The following is a 15,608-nucleotide window of genomic DNA, read 5'->3' as shown; positions in this document are numbered from 1 at the left end:
TGTGAGTCTTAAGATTTCTGAGTACAGGTAAACATTTAGTAGATATATTTTGAATGAAGTATTATAATATCATAGAGAACTACAAAACAGAAATATGTCTTTCACCCTATCTAGTCGGTCTCAAGCCTTTTAAACTATCTCATCCCATTGACCTGCACCTGGACCATAGCTCTCCATTCCCTTCCCACCTATGCACCTATCCAAACTTCATTCCACACTTCCATCACCCTGTGAGTGAAGAAGTTTCCCCTCATGTTCCCCTTAAACATTTTACCTTTTACCCCTAACCCATGACCTCTAGTTGTAGTCCCACCCAACCTCTGTGGATAAAGCCAGCTTGCATTTACCCTATCTATACCCTTCATAATTTTGTATACCTCTGTCAAATCTCCCCTTGATCTTCTATGTTCTAGGGAATAAAGTTCTATCCCATTCAATCTTTCCTTGTAATTCATGTCCTCCAGTCCTAGCAACATCTTTGTAAATTTTCTCTGTACATTTCCAGTCTTATTTACATTTTTCCCGTAGGTAGGTGACCAAAACAGCACAGAATACTCCAAATTAGGCCTCACCAATGTCTTATTGGAAGAAAGGCCTGGGAATCTACTTCTGTATCTTGCCACGAAAACCCCGTGGACAACTACAAAATCCACAGCGTTGCCATGAGTCAACAACTACTCCATGCCACTCAACAAAAACAATGTTTTATCCACTTCAACATAACATCCCAACTCCCGTACTTAGTACTTTGGTTTATGATGGCCAACGTGCCAAAATCTTTCTCTATGATTCTATCGACCTGTGATGCCACTTCCAATGACTTATGGACCTCTATTCCCAGATCTCTTTGTTCTACCACACTCCTCAGTGACCTACCGCTCACTGTGTGAGACCTACCCTGGTTGGTCCTACTGAAGTGCAACACCTCACACTTGTCTGCATTAAATTACATCTGCCATTTTTCAGCTCATTTTTACGCTGGTCCAGATCCCGCTGTAAGCTTTGATAGTTTTCCCCGCTGTCTACTATATGCCCAATCTTGATGTTATCTACAAATCTGCTGATCCAGTTTACCACATTATAATCTAGATTGTTAAAATAGATAACAAACAACAACAGACTCACCTCTGATCCCTGTGACATTCCACTAGTCACAGGCCTCCAGTCAAAGGAGCAACCATCTACTACCACGCTCTGGTTTCTGGACACGTCCAGTACCCCCACTATCAGAGGGCCTCTGGGTTCTCTAATTCTTTCTGACTGGTCAAGTTCCCCTCCCCCGGCACCTTTCCTTGTCTGTCAGACCAGGTGCTCACCCTCGAAAACTTCTACTTTCTCCAGACCAATGGTGTCACCATGAGCATCGTTGTGGGCCCCGGATATGTTATCCTTATGTGGAGCAACTCATGTTCCAAACCTGCACTGGTGGTGCTCCCCAAACCTTTCCCTGCTATATTGATGTCTGCATTGGTGTTGTTTCCCGCTTCCCTGAAAAGCTCACCATTTTCATCAATTTCACCCACCAACTTCTACCCCACTCTAAATTTCAATTAGTCTCCCCTTTCTTGATCTCTCTGTTTCCATCACTGGAGACAGATTATCCACAGACCCACTGACTGTCACAGTTACGTTGACTATACCTATTTCCACCTTGTCACTTGCAAGGATGCTATTTTCTTCTGTCAGTTCCTTCAACTTCACCGTATCTGTTCTTCGAGGTGAGATAGGTTACCTGTGTAGAATACAGGCATAAAGAATGTGTGTGAGGCCGGTGTTCTGTACTGGGTGTCAGATGTGGGAAGTCCGGGAGACACCCAGCCTCCCGAACAGCCACATCTGCACCAGGTGCATCGAGCTGCAGGTCCTTAGGGACCACATTAGGGAACTGGAGATGCAGCTTGATGATGTTCGTCTGGTCAGGGAAAGTGAGGAGGTGATAGAAAGGAGCTATAGGCAGGTAGTCTCATCGGGGCCTCGGGAGACAGGCAAGTGTGTCACAGTCAGGAGGGGGAAGGGGAAGAGTCAGGTACTAGAGAGTACCCCTGTGGCTGTACCCCTTGACAATAAGTACTCCTGCTTGAGTACTGTTAGTGAGGGGGGGAGCAGCCTACCCAGGGGAAGCAACAGTGACCGCGCCTCTGGCACAGAGTCCAGCCCTGTGGCTCAGAAACATAGAAACATAGAAAATAGGTGCAGGAGTAGGCCATTCGGCCCTTCGAGCCTGCACCGCCATTTATTATGATCATGGCTGATCATCCAACTCAGAACCCAGCCTTCCCTCCATACCCCCTGACCCCTGTAGCCACAAGGGCCATATCTAACTTCCTTTTAAACATAGCTAATGAACTGGCCTCAACAGTTTGCTGTGGCAGAGAATTCCACAGATTCACCACTCTCTGTGTGAAGAAGTTTTTCCTAACCTCGGTCCTAAAAGGCTTCCCCTCTATCCTCAAACTGTGACCCCTCGTTCTAGACCTCCCCAACATCGGGAACAATCTTCCTGCATCTAGCCTGTCCAATCCCTTTAGGATCTTATACGTTTCAATCAGATCCCCCCTCAATCTTCTAAATTCCAACGAGTACAAGCCCAGTTCATCCAGTCTTTCTTCATATGAAAGACCTGCCATCCCAGGAATCAATCTGGTGAACCTTCTTTGTACTCCCTCTATGGCAAAGATGTCTTTCCTCAGATTAGGGGACCAAAACTGCACACAATACTCCAGGTGTGGTCTCACCAAGGCCTTGTACAACTGCAGTAGTACCTCCCTGCTCCTGTACTCGAATCCTCTCGCTATAAATGCCAGCATACCGTTCGCCTTTTTCACCGCCTGCTGTACCTGCATGCCCACTTTCAATGACTGGTGTATAATGACACCCAGGTCTCGTTGCACCTCCCCTTTTCCTAATCGGCCACCATTCAGATAATAATCTGTTTTCCTATTTTTGCCACCAAAGTGGATAACTTCACATTTATCCACATTAAATTGCATCTGCCATGAGTTTGCCCACTCACCCAACCTATCCAAGTCACCCTGCATCCTCTTAGCATCCTCCTCACTGCTAACACTGCCACCCAGCTTCGTGTCATCTGCAAACTTGGAGATGCTGCATTTAATTCCCTCATCCAAGTCATTAATATATATTGTAAACAACTGGGGTCCCAGCACTGAGCCTTGCGGTACCCCACTAGTCACCGCCTGCCATTCTGAAAAGGTCCCGTTTATTCCCACTCTTTGCTTCCTGTCTGCTAACCAATTCTCCACCCACACCAATACCTTACCCCCAATACCGTGTGCTTTAAGTTTGCACACTAATCTCCTATGTGGGACCTTGTCAAAAGCCTTTTGAAAATCCAAATATACCACATCCACTGGTTCTCCCCTATCCACTCTACTAGTTACATCCTCAAAAAATTCTATGAGATTCGTCAGACATGATTTTCCTTTCACAAATCCATGCTGACTTTGTCCGATCAGGGTAGGGAAAGGAAGAGGAAGGCAGTAGTGATAGAGGACTCTATAGTTAGGGGGTCAGACAGGCAATTCTGTGGATGCAGGAAAGAAGCACGGATGGTAGATTGCCTCCCAGGTGCCAGGGTCTGGGATGTTTCTGATCGCATCCACGATATCCTGCAGTGGGAGGGAGAACAGCTGGAAGTCGTGGTACATATTGGTAGCAGCGACATAGGCAGGAAAAGGGTGGAGGTCCTGAAAGCAGACAACAAGGCTTTAGGAAGGAATTTGAGAAGCAGGACCACAAAGGATAAGACGTGACAGAATAGGACTAATCAAGTGTGACAGTGGAAAAATATGTATGGATCCGGAGGAGATAACAGAGATACTCAATGAGTATTTTGCTTCAGTATTCACTACAGAAAAGGATCTTGGCGATTGTAGAGATGACTTACAGTGGACTGAAAGCTTGAGCATGTCGATATCAAGAAAGAGGATGTGCTGGAGCTTTTAGAAAGCATCACGTTGGATAAGTCACCGGGACCAGACGAGATGTACTCCAGGCTACTGTGGGAGGCGAGGGAGGAGATTGCCGAGCCTCTGGCGATGATCTTTGCATCATCAATGAGGACAGGAGAGGTTCCGGAGGATTGGAGGGTTGCAGGTGTTGTTCCATTATTCAAGAGAGAGAGTAGAGATCGCCCAGGAAATTATAGACCAATGAGTCTTACTTCAGTGGTTGGTAAATTGGTGGAGAAGATCCTGAGAGGCAGGATTTATGAACATTTGGAGAGACAAATATATGATTAGGTATAGATAGCATGGCTTTGTGAAAGGCATGTCATGCCCTACGAGCCTGATTGCATTTTTTGAGGATATGACTAAACACACTGATGAACATAGAGCAGTAGATGTAGTGTATATGGATTTCAGCAAGGCATTTTATAAGGTACCCCATGCAAGGCTTATTGAGAAAGTAAGGAGGCATGAGATCCAAGGTAACATTGCCACAGAAGCAAAGAGTGGTTGTAGCTGGGTCATATTTTGCATAGAGGTCAGTCACCAGTGGTGTGCCTCAGGGATCTGCTCTGGGACCCCTACTTTTCGTGATTTTTATAAATGATCTGGATGAGGAAGTGGAGGGATAGGTTAGTAAATCTGCTGATGACACAAAGGTTGGGGGTGTTGTGGATATTGTGGAAGGCTGTTAGAGGTTACAGCAGAACATTGATAGGATGCAAAACTGGGCTGAGAAGTGGCAGACAGAGTTCAACCCAGATAAGCGTGAGGTGGTTCATTTTGGTAGGTCAAATATGATGACAGAATATAGTATGAGTGGTAAAACTCTTGGCAGCTTGGAGGATCAGAGGGATCTTGGGGTCCGAGTCCATAGGACACTCAAAGCTGCTGTGCAGGTTGACTCTGTGGTTAAGAAAGCATACGGTGCATTGGCCTTCATCAATTGTGGGATTGAGTTTAGGAGCCGAGAGGTAATGTTACAGCTATGTAGGACCCTGGTCAGACCCCACTTGGAATACTGTGCTCAGTTCTGGTCGCTTCACCATAGGACAGGATGTGGAAACCATAGAAAGGGTGCAGAGGAGATTTACAGAGATGTTGACTGGATTGGGGAGCATGCCTTACGAGAATAGGTTGAGTTTCTTTCTCCCTCAGCCTCCCGTCCCATGATCCTCTCCCTTCTCCAGCCTTGTATCCCTTTTGCCAATCAACTATCCAGCTAGCTCCATTCCTCCCCCTCCTGTCTTCTCCTATCAGTTCTGATCTCCCCCTCCCCCTCCCACTTTCAAATCTGTTATCATCTCTTCTTTCAGTTAGTCCTGGCGAAGGGTCTCGGCTCGAAACGTCGACTGTACCTCTTCCTATAGATGCTGACTGACCTGCTGCATTCACCAGCACCTTGTGTGTGTTGCTTTGTATTTGTTGCTTAAGAACCTGCTTCACTTCAGTATTTTCAGGTTCACCACTTGCATTTAAGCACAACCCCTTGCCCTGCAGATCCCAGGAAAGTCTGCAGCAGCTTGAGTGATTGGCTAAAACCTAACAAGTGTGACCAGTCTACTGGACAGACAGCTGTCCATGAACGACATGTTCTAGGTCTGGGAATATCTACTTTCATTAGCCAGACAACCGATACTCCTCACTTAACTCAGCTGCAGTATTTTCAATTCATACCTTACTATCAAATCAGGCTTTATAAAGAGGGGAAAAATAATAACTTTGTGTCCTAAAACAAATTAACTGGGGAGCTGTCCCTCCTGTTCATAGTGTAAGTTAAAAAGTCACTGCAGTTTCTACCACAAACTGGCCTCAAATGAGGATTTGCAAAATCTAGTCAAACCTTGAGAGAGAGAGAGGAGAGAGAGAGAGAGAGAGAGAGAGAGAGAGAGAGAGAGAGAGAGAGAGAGAGAGAGAGAGAGAGAGAGAGATCTATTTTGCAATTTAAATTAATTCAGCAACTTGCTTTGGCTCCCTGAACTAGAGAAGGGAATGAGTAATACTGTCACATTAATTAAATCTAGAGCAATATCCTCCTGGCTTATGCTAAATAAAGATAAAGAATTATGTTATTTCCTTCTGCGGAAATGTGTTCTGTGATACAATTTCTCTCTAACCATTACCAAAGAGTGAGAAAAAAATCACACCCTTTCATTTGCCAGGATTAGAATTCTTTCAGCTATGCACAAAAGCATGAAGCACGTTATTGCTTCCAGATCCTGTGCAGATTACTGTGCGCTGGGAAATCAATCTATTAAGATTCATAATATTCAATTGTCAATTAAATTATCATTAAGCACTTTGTTGATATTTCAGTACCATGCCATACATAATTACAATCTATGCTTTTGTAATAGAGTGGTTGAGATACATAATCTTAAAATTTCTCAGAAATAAATCTAAAACCTTTAGGTCCCCTAACACCCTGAATCCTTTTGTGAATAGGGAGCACTTTCTTTCCTTCAATGTGCAGATGTTTGTGGACTACAAGGAGTATTACCTCATGAAATCTATATATTTTTCTGGGAAATATATATGATGCTGTCATCCTGAGGAAGCACACAGTATTGGACACTTCCAGTTTACAGTGTTGCACAGAGGGATAGTATCTGCGGAAAGAGCTATTGTCTGCTTCTTTGGTGACTCACAGACATCCCACCTCTCCCGGAAGTTCCAGGAGTCTCCCGCATGTTGATAGTGGCTCCCTGATGCCGGAAATTATATACAATATCTCAGAAATAGATTTTTTTGAGAGGGAGAGTGAGCATCCTGATTGGTCTCTCTTCATGCTAAGAGTGGTCTCCAACCACCGGGCCACAAGGAAACAACATGATTTGGCGAAATGAAATGATATGAGTCAGCTGCACCTTTCCTCATTCCCTGTCATGCACTGTTGAATTTTAACACATGTGAGGTCATCAGTAACCCAAGACGTGTAAAGGAATTTGTGAATGTCCCCAGTGAATCATCCATGTCAACGCGGGAAAAAGATCAACTCCTCGAGCTTGCAAATGACAGTGGGCTGAAAAGTATGTTTGACATAACATCTCTGCCGGCATTCTGGAGCAAAGTCAAGGCTGAATATCCTGAGATAGCCACGAAAGCACTGAAAATGTTGCTTCCATTTCCAAAATATTTCTGCGAAGTGGAGTTTTCTGCAAGGAATAGACTGGACATAAGGAACCCCCATCGAGTATTGCTGTCTCCCATCACCACTCGATAGGACCGTGTTGTTGCAGGAAAACAAGCCTAGGGCTCTCACTGATTCAACGATATTGGTGTGTTGCAATGACTTTATATGTTCATATGAGGAAAATATGCGCTGTGTGTTTAATATCCAAACGTTACTTAACATGTTATGATGCTATTGACTTATAAGTGACTTATAATTCAATGGTCCCCACCCTCCGGGCCGCGAAGAATACAGCGGTGGCTGGAATGTATGGCTACCGCTATACAGCTGCATTCTTCGCGGCCCGGAGCTTTGGGACCACTGTTATAATTGACTTATCACTACATTCATGCGAGGAAAATATGCGCTGTGTTTAATATTAAATTCATCAGATAAACCCCTTTAGAAACGAAATTGAGTGTATTAGCCACTTACAAGTGACATAGTTGACTTATCACCTATATTCCAGTCGCGTTTAACACCCGCGCCCCCCCCCGGGTCAGCTGGTCCGCAAGAATATTGTCAATATTAAACCGGTTCGCGGTGCAAAAAAGTTTGAGAACCCCTGATTTAAACTAGCTGGCTGGCTGCCAAGGAGCTACGCTATTGATGTCCTCTGTGATGAGGCCAAACTCCCTGTAGACTTGCTTAAAGTTGTAATAGAATAAACATGATAATATAATATAAGTACATATTTTAATGTCACATTTGCTGCATATACCCAACTTGGTTTACAGATTGGACAAAATCACGAAACAAAGTATTACATACACCATTGGAGGTCGACGGGAGTGGGGGGGCAGTGGTATGGGGCTGCGGGGGGCGGGGGTGCTACCTTCCTGAAATGGTGGTGCTACCTCCCTGAAAGGAGTTCTTGCAGGGTGGGATGTCTGGACTCACAGCGATGAGTCCAACCAGAGCAGTGAGCACAGAAAGATCAGAACTGTCAAAATGCCAGGATAGTCGTGAAAAATGTATGAGGTTTGGAATTTGTTGTCTGCATCTGTCTGGGGCTGCTACATAATCTTCCCAACTAAAACAGTATACAGTCTGCTGGAAGAAAGCAGGTCAAACAATACCAGTGGGAGCAAACAAATTGTCAATGTTTTATGGCACAATCCTATAGATTAGCGAGGGCTACTGAGGTGACTTTAAACTAGAATGGTTGGGGGGTGGGAATCAAATTAAAGAGGCTAGGCGAGAGGAGGTTAGTTCACAACAGGGGGATGGGAACCAGTGCAGAGAGACAGAGGGGTGTAAAGTGAGGGTAGAAGCAAAAAGTACTAAGGAGAAAAGTAAAAGTGGCAGGCCGACAAATACAGGGCAAGCATCAAAAAGGGCCACTTTTCAACATAATTGTACAAGGGCTAGGAGAGTTGTAAAAGCGCGCCTGAAGGCTTTGTGTGTCAATGCAAGGAGCATTCGTAACAAGGTGGATGAATTAAAAGTGCAGATTGTTATTAATGAATATGATATAGTTGGGATCACAGAGACATGTCTCCAGGGTGACCAAGGATGGGAGCTCAACATTCAGGGATATTCAATATTCAGGAGGGATAGACATGAAAGAAAAGGAGGTGGGGTGGCGTTGTTGGTTATAGAGGAGATTAACACAATAGAAAGGAAGGACATAAGCCAGGAAGATGTGGAATCGATATGGGTAGAGCTGCATAACACTAAGGGGCAGAAAACGCTGGTGGGAGTTGTGTACAGGCCACCTAACAGTAGTAGTGAGGTTGGGGATGGTATTAAACAGGAAATTAGAAATGTGTGCAATAAAGGAACAGCAGTTATAATGGGTGACTTCAATCTACATGTAGATTGGGTGAACCAAATTGGTAAAGGTGCTGAGGAAGAGGATTTCTTGGAATGTATGCGGGATGGTTTTTTGAACCAACATGTCGAGGAACCAACTAGAGAGCAGGCTATTCTAGACTGGGTATTAAGCAATGAGGAAGGGTTAATTAGCAATCTTGTCGTTAGAGGTCCCTTGGGTAAGAGTGACCATAATATGGTGGAATTCTTCATTAAGATGGAGAGTGACATGGTTAATTCAGAAACAAAGGTTCTGAACTTAAAGAAGGGTAACTTTGAAGGTATGAGACATGAATTAGCTAAGATGGACTGGCAAATGACACTTAAAGGGTTGACGGTGGATATGCAATGGCAAGCATTTAAAGATCACATGGATGAACTACAACAATTGTTCATCCCAGTTTGGCAAAAGAATAAATCAAGGAAGGTAATGCACCTGTGGCTGACAAGGGAAATTAGGGATAGTATCAATTCCAAAGAAGAAGCATACAAATTAGCCAGAAAAAGTGGCTCACCTGAGGACTGGAAGAAATTCAGAGTTCAGTAGAGGAGGACAAAGGGCTTAATTAGGAAGGGGAAAAAAGATTATGAGAGAAAACTGGCAGGGAACATAAAAACTGACTGTAAAAGCTTTTATAGATATGTGAAAAGAAAAAGACTGGTTAAGACAAATGTAGGTCCCCTACAGACAGAAACAGGTGAATTGATTATGGGGAGCAAGGACATGGCAGACCAATTGAATAATTACTTTGGTTCTGTCTTCACTAAGGAGGACATAAATAATCTTCCGGAAATAGTAGGGGACAGAGGGTCCAGTGAGATGGAGGAACTGAGGGAAATACATGTTAGTAGGGAAGTGGTAAATTGAAGGGATTGAAGGCAGATAAATACCCAGGGCCAGATGGTCTGCATCCCAGAGTGCTTAAAGAAGTAGCCCAAGAAATAGTAGATGCGTTAGTGATAATTTTTCAAAACCCGTTAGATTCTGGACTAGTTCCTGAGGATTGGAGGGTGGCTAATGTAACCCCACTTTTTAAAAAAGGAGGGAGAGAGAAACCAGGGAATTATAGACTGGTTAACCTAACATTGGTGGTGGGGAAACTGCTAGAGTCAGTTATCAAAGATGTGATAACAGCACATTTGGAAAGCGGTGAAATCATCGGACAAAGTCAGCATGGATTTATGAAAGGAAAATCATGTCTGACGAATCTCATAGAATTTTTTGAGGATGTAACTAGTAGAGTGGATAGGGGAGAACCAGTGGATGTGGTATATTTGGATTTTCAAAAGGCTTTTGACAAGGTCCCACACAGGAGATTAGTGTGCAAACTTAAAGCACATGGTATTGGGGGTAAGGTATTGATGTGGATAGAGAATTGGTTGGCAGACAGGAAGCAAAGAGTGGGAATAAACGGGACCTTTTCAGAATGGCAGGCAGTGACTAGTGGGGTACCGCAAGGCTCAGTGCTGGGACCCCAGTTGTTTACAGTATATATTAATGACTTGGATGAGGGAATTAAATGCAGCATCTCCAAGTTTGCGGGTGACACGAAGCTGGGCGGCAGTGTTAGCTGTGAGGAGGATGCTAAGAGGATGCAGGGTGACTTGGATAGGTTAGGTGAGTGGGCAAATTCATGGCAGATGCAATTTAATGTGGATAAATGTGTAGTTATCCACTTTGGTGGCAAAAATAGGAAAACAGATTATTATCTGAATGGTGGCCGATTAGGAAAAGGGGAGGTGCAACGAGACCTGGGTGTCATTATATACCAGTCATTGAAAGTGGGCATGCAGGTAGAGCAGGCGGTGAAAAAGACTAATGGTATGCTGGCATTTATAGCAAGAGGATTCGAGTACAGGAGCAGGGATGTACTACTGCAGTTGTACAAGGCCTTGGTGAGACCACACCTGGAGTATTGTGTGCAGTTTTGGTCCCCTAATCTGAGGAAAGACATCCTTGCCATAGAGGGAGTACAAAGAAGGTTCACCAGATTGATTCCTGGGATGGCAGGACTTTCATGTGATGAAAGACTGGATGAACTAGGCTTACACTCGTTGGAATTTAGAAGATTGAGGGGGGATCTGATTGAAACGTATAAAATCCTAAGGGATTGGACAGGCTAGATGCAGGAAGATTGTTCCCGATGTTGGGGAAGTCCAGAACGAGGGGTCACAGTTTGAGGATAAAGGGGAAGCCTTTTAGGACCGAGATTAGGAAAAACTTCTTCACACAGAGAGTGGTGACTGTGTGGAATTCTCTGCCACAGGAAACGGTTGAGGCCAGTTCATTGGCTATATTTAAGAGGGAGTTAGATATTGCCCCTGTGGCTATGGGGGTCAGGGGGTATGGAGGGAAGGCTGGTACAGGGTTCTGAGTTGGATGATCAGCCATGATCATACTGAATGGAGGTACAGGCTCAAAGGGCCGAATGGCCTACTCCTGCACCTATTTTCTATGTTTCTATGTTTCTATATCAGGACTGAGAATGGAGAGATGAGATGGTTAGCACAGAAAGTGGAAAGAGAGCAGCAAATGTTGTGTTCATAACACTTATGTAACATTTGAGTAATCTTGTATATACATATATAGTTTGATTAAGCATTCTTGTTTGTTTCAATGATCTGTTATGGATTTTATGTATAAATATGTGAACTGCATACGTCATTAAGCTACCACAAGGTAAGTGTGCGCCTCGCTTAAAGTAAACACAAAGTTAGACCTGCATTCTTGGACTCCCGTGACTTCCTTTGAATTAGTTTAATGTTTTGAAGTTGCAAAACATAACACCAAGAAAGGATTGGTGATTGGTGGACCGAGTAGGGGTGTAAAATGACAAGCAGGTAGTGCCAGGTAGGGGAAGTGAGCAGGCAGTGGAGTTGGAGAATGTGGCAGGTGAATGATAGAGGGAGGCAGACAAAGAGAGAAAAGAGAAAGAAAATAAAAACAATATATTGAGTAAATCATAAACACAAGAGATTTATGCAGATGCTGGAAATCCAAAGCAAACTTCTGAAATGCCTGCTTTGCTGCTGCTGCTACTACTGTGTGGTCCAGAATCTCCGGAGGAGAAGGCCCCGAGTCCTCAGCTTTGCTTGTTGCTCGGTGGCCAGGGTGGGGTCAAAGTGCTCGGCAGAGGATGGTGCTCGGAGAGGCTGTACCGGAGGGGCTGGTCGGAGGCTCGAAGTTTTCAGACGGACTCAGAGTTGGCTGCGGTCGGGTGCTTCCAATGCATCGGCAAGTTGTCGGTGCTTGGAGGTTCATGGCAGGGAGAGTTTCTCCCTTCTGCCGCTTGCGTTAGATGATGAGTCGATCGGGACTTTGAGACTTTTTTCTACAGTGCCCATGGTCTGCTCTTCATCAAATTATGGTACTGCTTTGCCTTGTTGTAACTATATGTCATAATTATGTGGTTTTGTCAGTTTTAGTCTTGGTTTGTCCTGTTTTTCTTGTGATATCATCCTGGAGGAACATTGTATTGCTTTTTAACACACGCATTTCTAAATGTCAATAAACGAGGACTGAGTGTCCTCATAACCTGAAAAAACACAAAATACTGGATAAACTCAGGAGGTCAAGCAGGATCTATGGAAAGGAATGAACAGTTGACATTTTGGGCTGAGATCTTTCATCAGGATCTATGGAAAGGAATGAACAGTTGACATTTTGGGCTGAGACCCTTGATCAGGATTGGAAAGGAAATGGAAAGAAACCAGAATAAGAAGGAGGGGAAGAAATACAAGCTGGAAGTTGAGAGGTGAAGCCAGGTGAGGTGGATGGGGGAGGGAGGGAATGAAGTGAGAAACTGTGGAGGTGGAAAATGGAAAAGGGCTGAAGAAGAAGGAATCTGATAAAAAAGGGAGAATGGACAATGGGAGAAAGGGAAGGTGGAGGGAGGTGCTCAGCAGGTGAGGGGAAGGGAAGGGAAGGGGTAAGAATGTGGAGTGAAAAAAATGAGAAAAGAGAGGGGGAAGAAATTACTGGAAGTTAGACAAATCACAGTTCACGCCATGAGGTTGGAAGCGACGTGCCTTCAGGTTGGAACAAGGTGAGGGGAGTGGATTGTGAAGATGGGAAACAGCTACTGGAGGGAGATACACAGGATCACAAAACTGTATTACCGTAAGTAAAGGTGATGACAATGGGAACCATTAGAGGAGAAGACAAAGGTAAACCGCGGCTGGAACCAGTTTGGAGAGGAGGTGTGTGCAGGTAGGCAAGGAAAATCTATCTGTGAAGGTGCTGGATGGAGAAGAGAGGAGGGGACAAGATCTTGGCACCTACCTGAGTAGTCTACAACCCACTGGCATGAACAGTGAGTTTTCCAAATTTTGGTAAACTGCTCCCCTCTCCTTTTTTTTATGTCTCCTTCTCCCTTCTCCATTCATCCACTTTGCACATAGGTTTTCCTCCAGTACCACCTCCCATCCTGTCCTTTCTCATCTAGTGGTTCCCATTCTCACTTCCTCTACTTGTCTGAATCCAGCACTGGTGTGCCTTCTGCTTATCTCCCTTCTGCTTGTCTCCCATATTCACAAGCCCTCTTCCCACAATCCTCCATCTGTTGTTTATTTTCCCCTCTCTCCCTTTGTTCATCTATCACAGACTTCCAACTCCCCCCTCGCTCACCTCCCCTACCTGGCACTAGCTGCCAGTCATCTTGCAGTCCACCAGTCACCTCGGAGTCCTTTTTTTGCCACTCCCTTTCCCTCTGTCCATTTTGCCTCGCCACTCTCAATCCTGATAGAGGAGCTTCATACCGAAATGTCAACAATATTTATTTCTTCCACCAGCGCCACTTGACCGGCTGAGTTCCTCCAGCGGATTGTGTTTTGTTCCAGATTTCAGCATGTGCAGTCTCTTGCATCTTTCCAACTGAAAACCTCGACGGAACAATAAATTCAGAGACATGGAGACTGAGGGTCATGAGAAAGAGGCTGGGGCACAGTCATGGAGAGAGGGGGAATTGAAGAAAGGAGAGGCTGTCAGTTGGCATCCTTTTTCAGTGAGCACAACCTTACCTTTCAGTCAAACAGCAGAGGCAGGCACTGGCCACCTGGGAATATAAACAGCTCCTTAATAGAGAGGCCATTTATATAATGAGTCTGCAAAATCAGAGTCCCCAGAGGAAAGCCAACAATCACTATAATAAAATACTGCCAAGACAGTATGCCATTAATCAGTGTGAAAAGCCCACATAATCCAGAGACTCCCTCACATTCTGCTGTGAATATGACAGAGAAATGAATAATTCCCTAACCGTATATCGTCAGTAGCTGGAAACATATTCTCTGAAATTAATGATGAGTGGTACCTTGCTTCAAAAACAGTAATTTCTATACAAAATGCACTTTGTTTGGATTGCTCCATCTCTGCAGGCCTAAAATTTGGTGAATCTTTAAACATTTGTGGAAAATCAGCAGTGACTTAGTCAACAAGTCAGTATGATAGCAGCTGAGCATAATGCATATGACGAGACCCTAAACAGATTGGCACTCAGTGAGTAAGAAATTAGAGTCATAGAGTTACAGAAACAGGCCCTTCAGCCCATCTAGTCTGCCTATTCTCATCAACCTGCACCCCAACCGTAGCCCTCCACACCTCTCCTGTTGATGTACCAATCCAACTTTCTCTTAAATGTTGAAATTGAACTCAAATCCACCACTTCTGCTGGCAGCTTGTTCCACACCCTCACACCCTCATGTTCCCCTTAAACTTTTCACCTTTCACCCTTAACCCATGATCTCCAGTTCTAGACTCACGCAACCTTAGTGCAAAAAAGCCTGTTTGCATTTACTCTATCCATACCCCTCATAATTTTGTATACCTCTATCAAATCTCCCCTCATTCCCTGCACTCCAGGGAATAAAGTCTGAACCTGTTCAACCTTTCTCTATAACTCAGTTCCTCGAGTGCTGGGCACATCCTTATAAATACTCTCTGCACTCTTTCAATCTTATTGATATCTTGCCTGTTGGTAGGTGACCAAAACTGTACACACTACAACAACTCCAACACAACATCCCATCTCCCGTACTCAATACTTCGATTTATGAAGGTCAATGTGTCAAAAGTTTTCTTTATGGTATCTACCTTTGATGCCACTTCCATGGAAATATTGATCTGTGTTCCCAGACACCTCTGTTCCACCACTCTCCTCAGAGCCCTACTCCTCACTGTGTAAGCTCTATCTTGGTTTGTCCCCCCAAAGTAGACCTCACACTTTTCTGCATTAAGTTCCATCTACCATTTCTCAGCCCAGTTTTCCAGCTGGTTCAGATCGCACGCCAAGCTTTGATAGTCTTCCTCACAGTCCAGTACAGTCCCAATGTTCAGAATCAGAATCAGGTTTAATATCACCGGCATAGGTCATGAAATTTGTTAACTTTGCAGCAGTAATGTATTATAATGGAAAAAACTGTGAATTACAGTAAGTATACTATATATACAGTATATATTAAATAGTTAAATTAAAATAGTGCAAAAATAGAATTTAAAAAGTAGTGAGGTAATGTTCATGGGTTCAATGTCCATTCAGAAATTGGATGGCAGAGGGTATGAAGCTGTACCTCCTTCCTGATGGTAGCAATGACAACAAGACATGACCTGGGTGATGAAGGTACCAATGATGTGATACCTTTATGAGGCTTCACTC

Source organism: Mobula hypostoma, chromosome 3 (assembly GCF_963921235.1).
Source record: "Mobula hypostoma chromosome 3, sMobHyp1.1, whole genome shotgun sequence".
Lineage (NCBI taxonomy): Eukaryota > Metazoa > Chordata > Chondrichthyes > Myliobatiformes > Myliobatidae > Mobula > Mobula hypostoma.
This window is presented reverse-complemented; position numbering follows the sequence as displayed.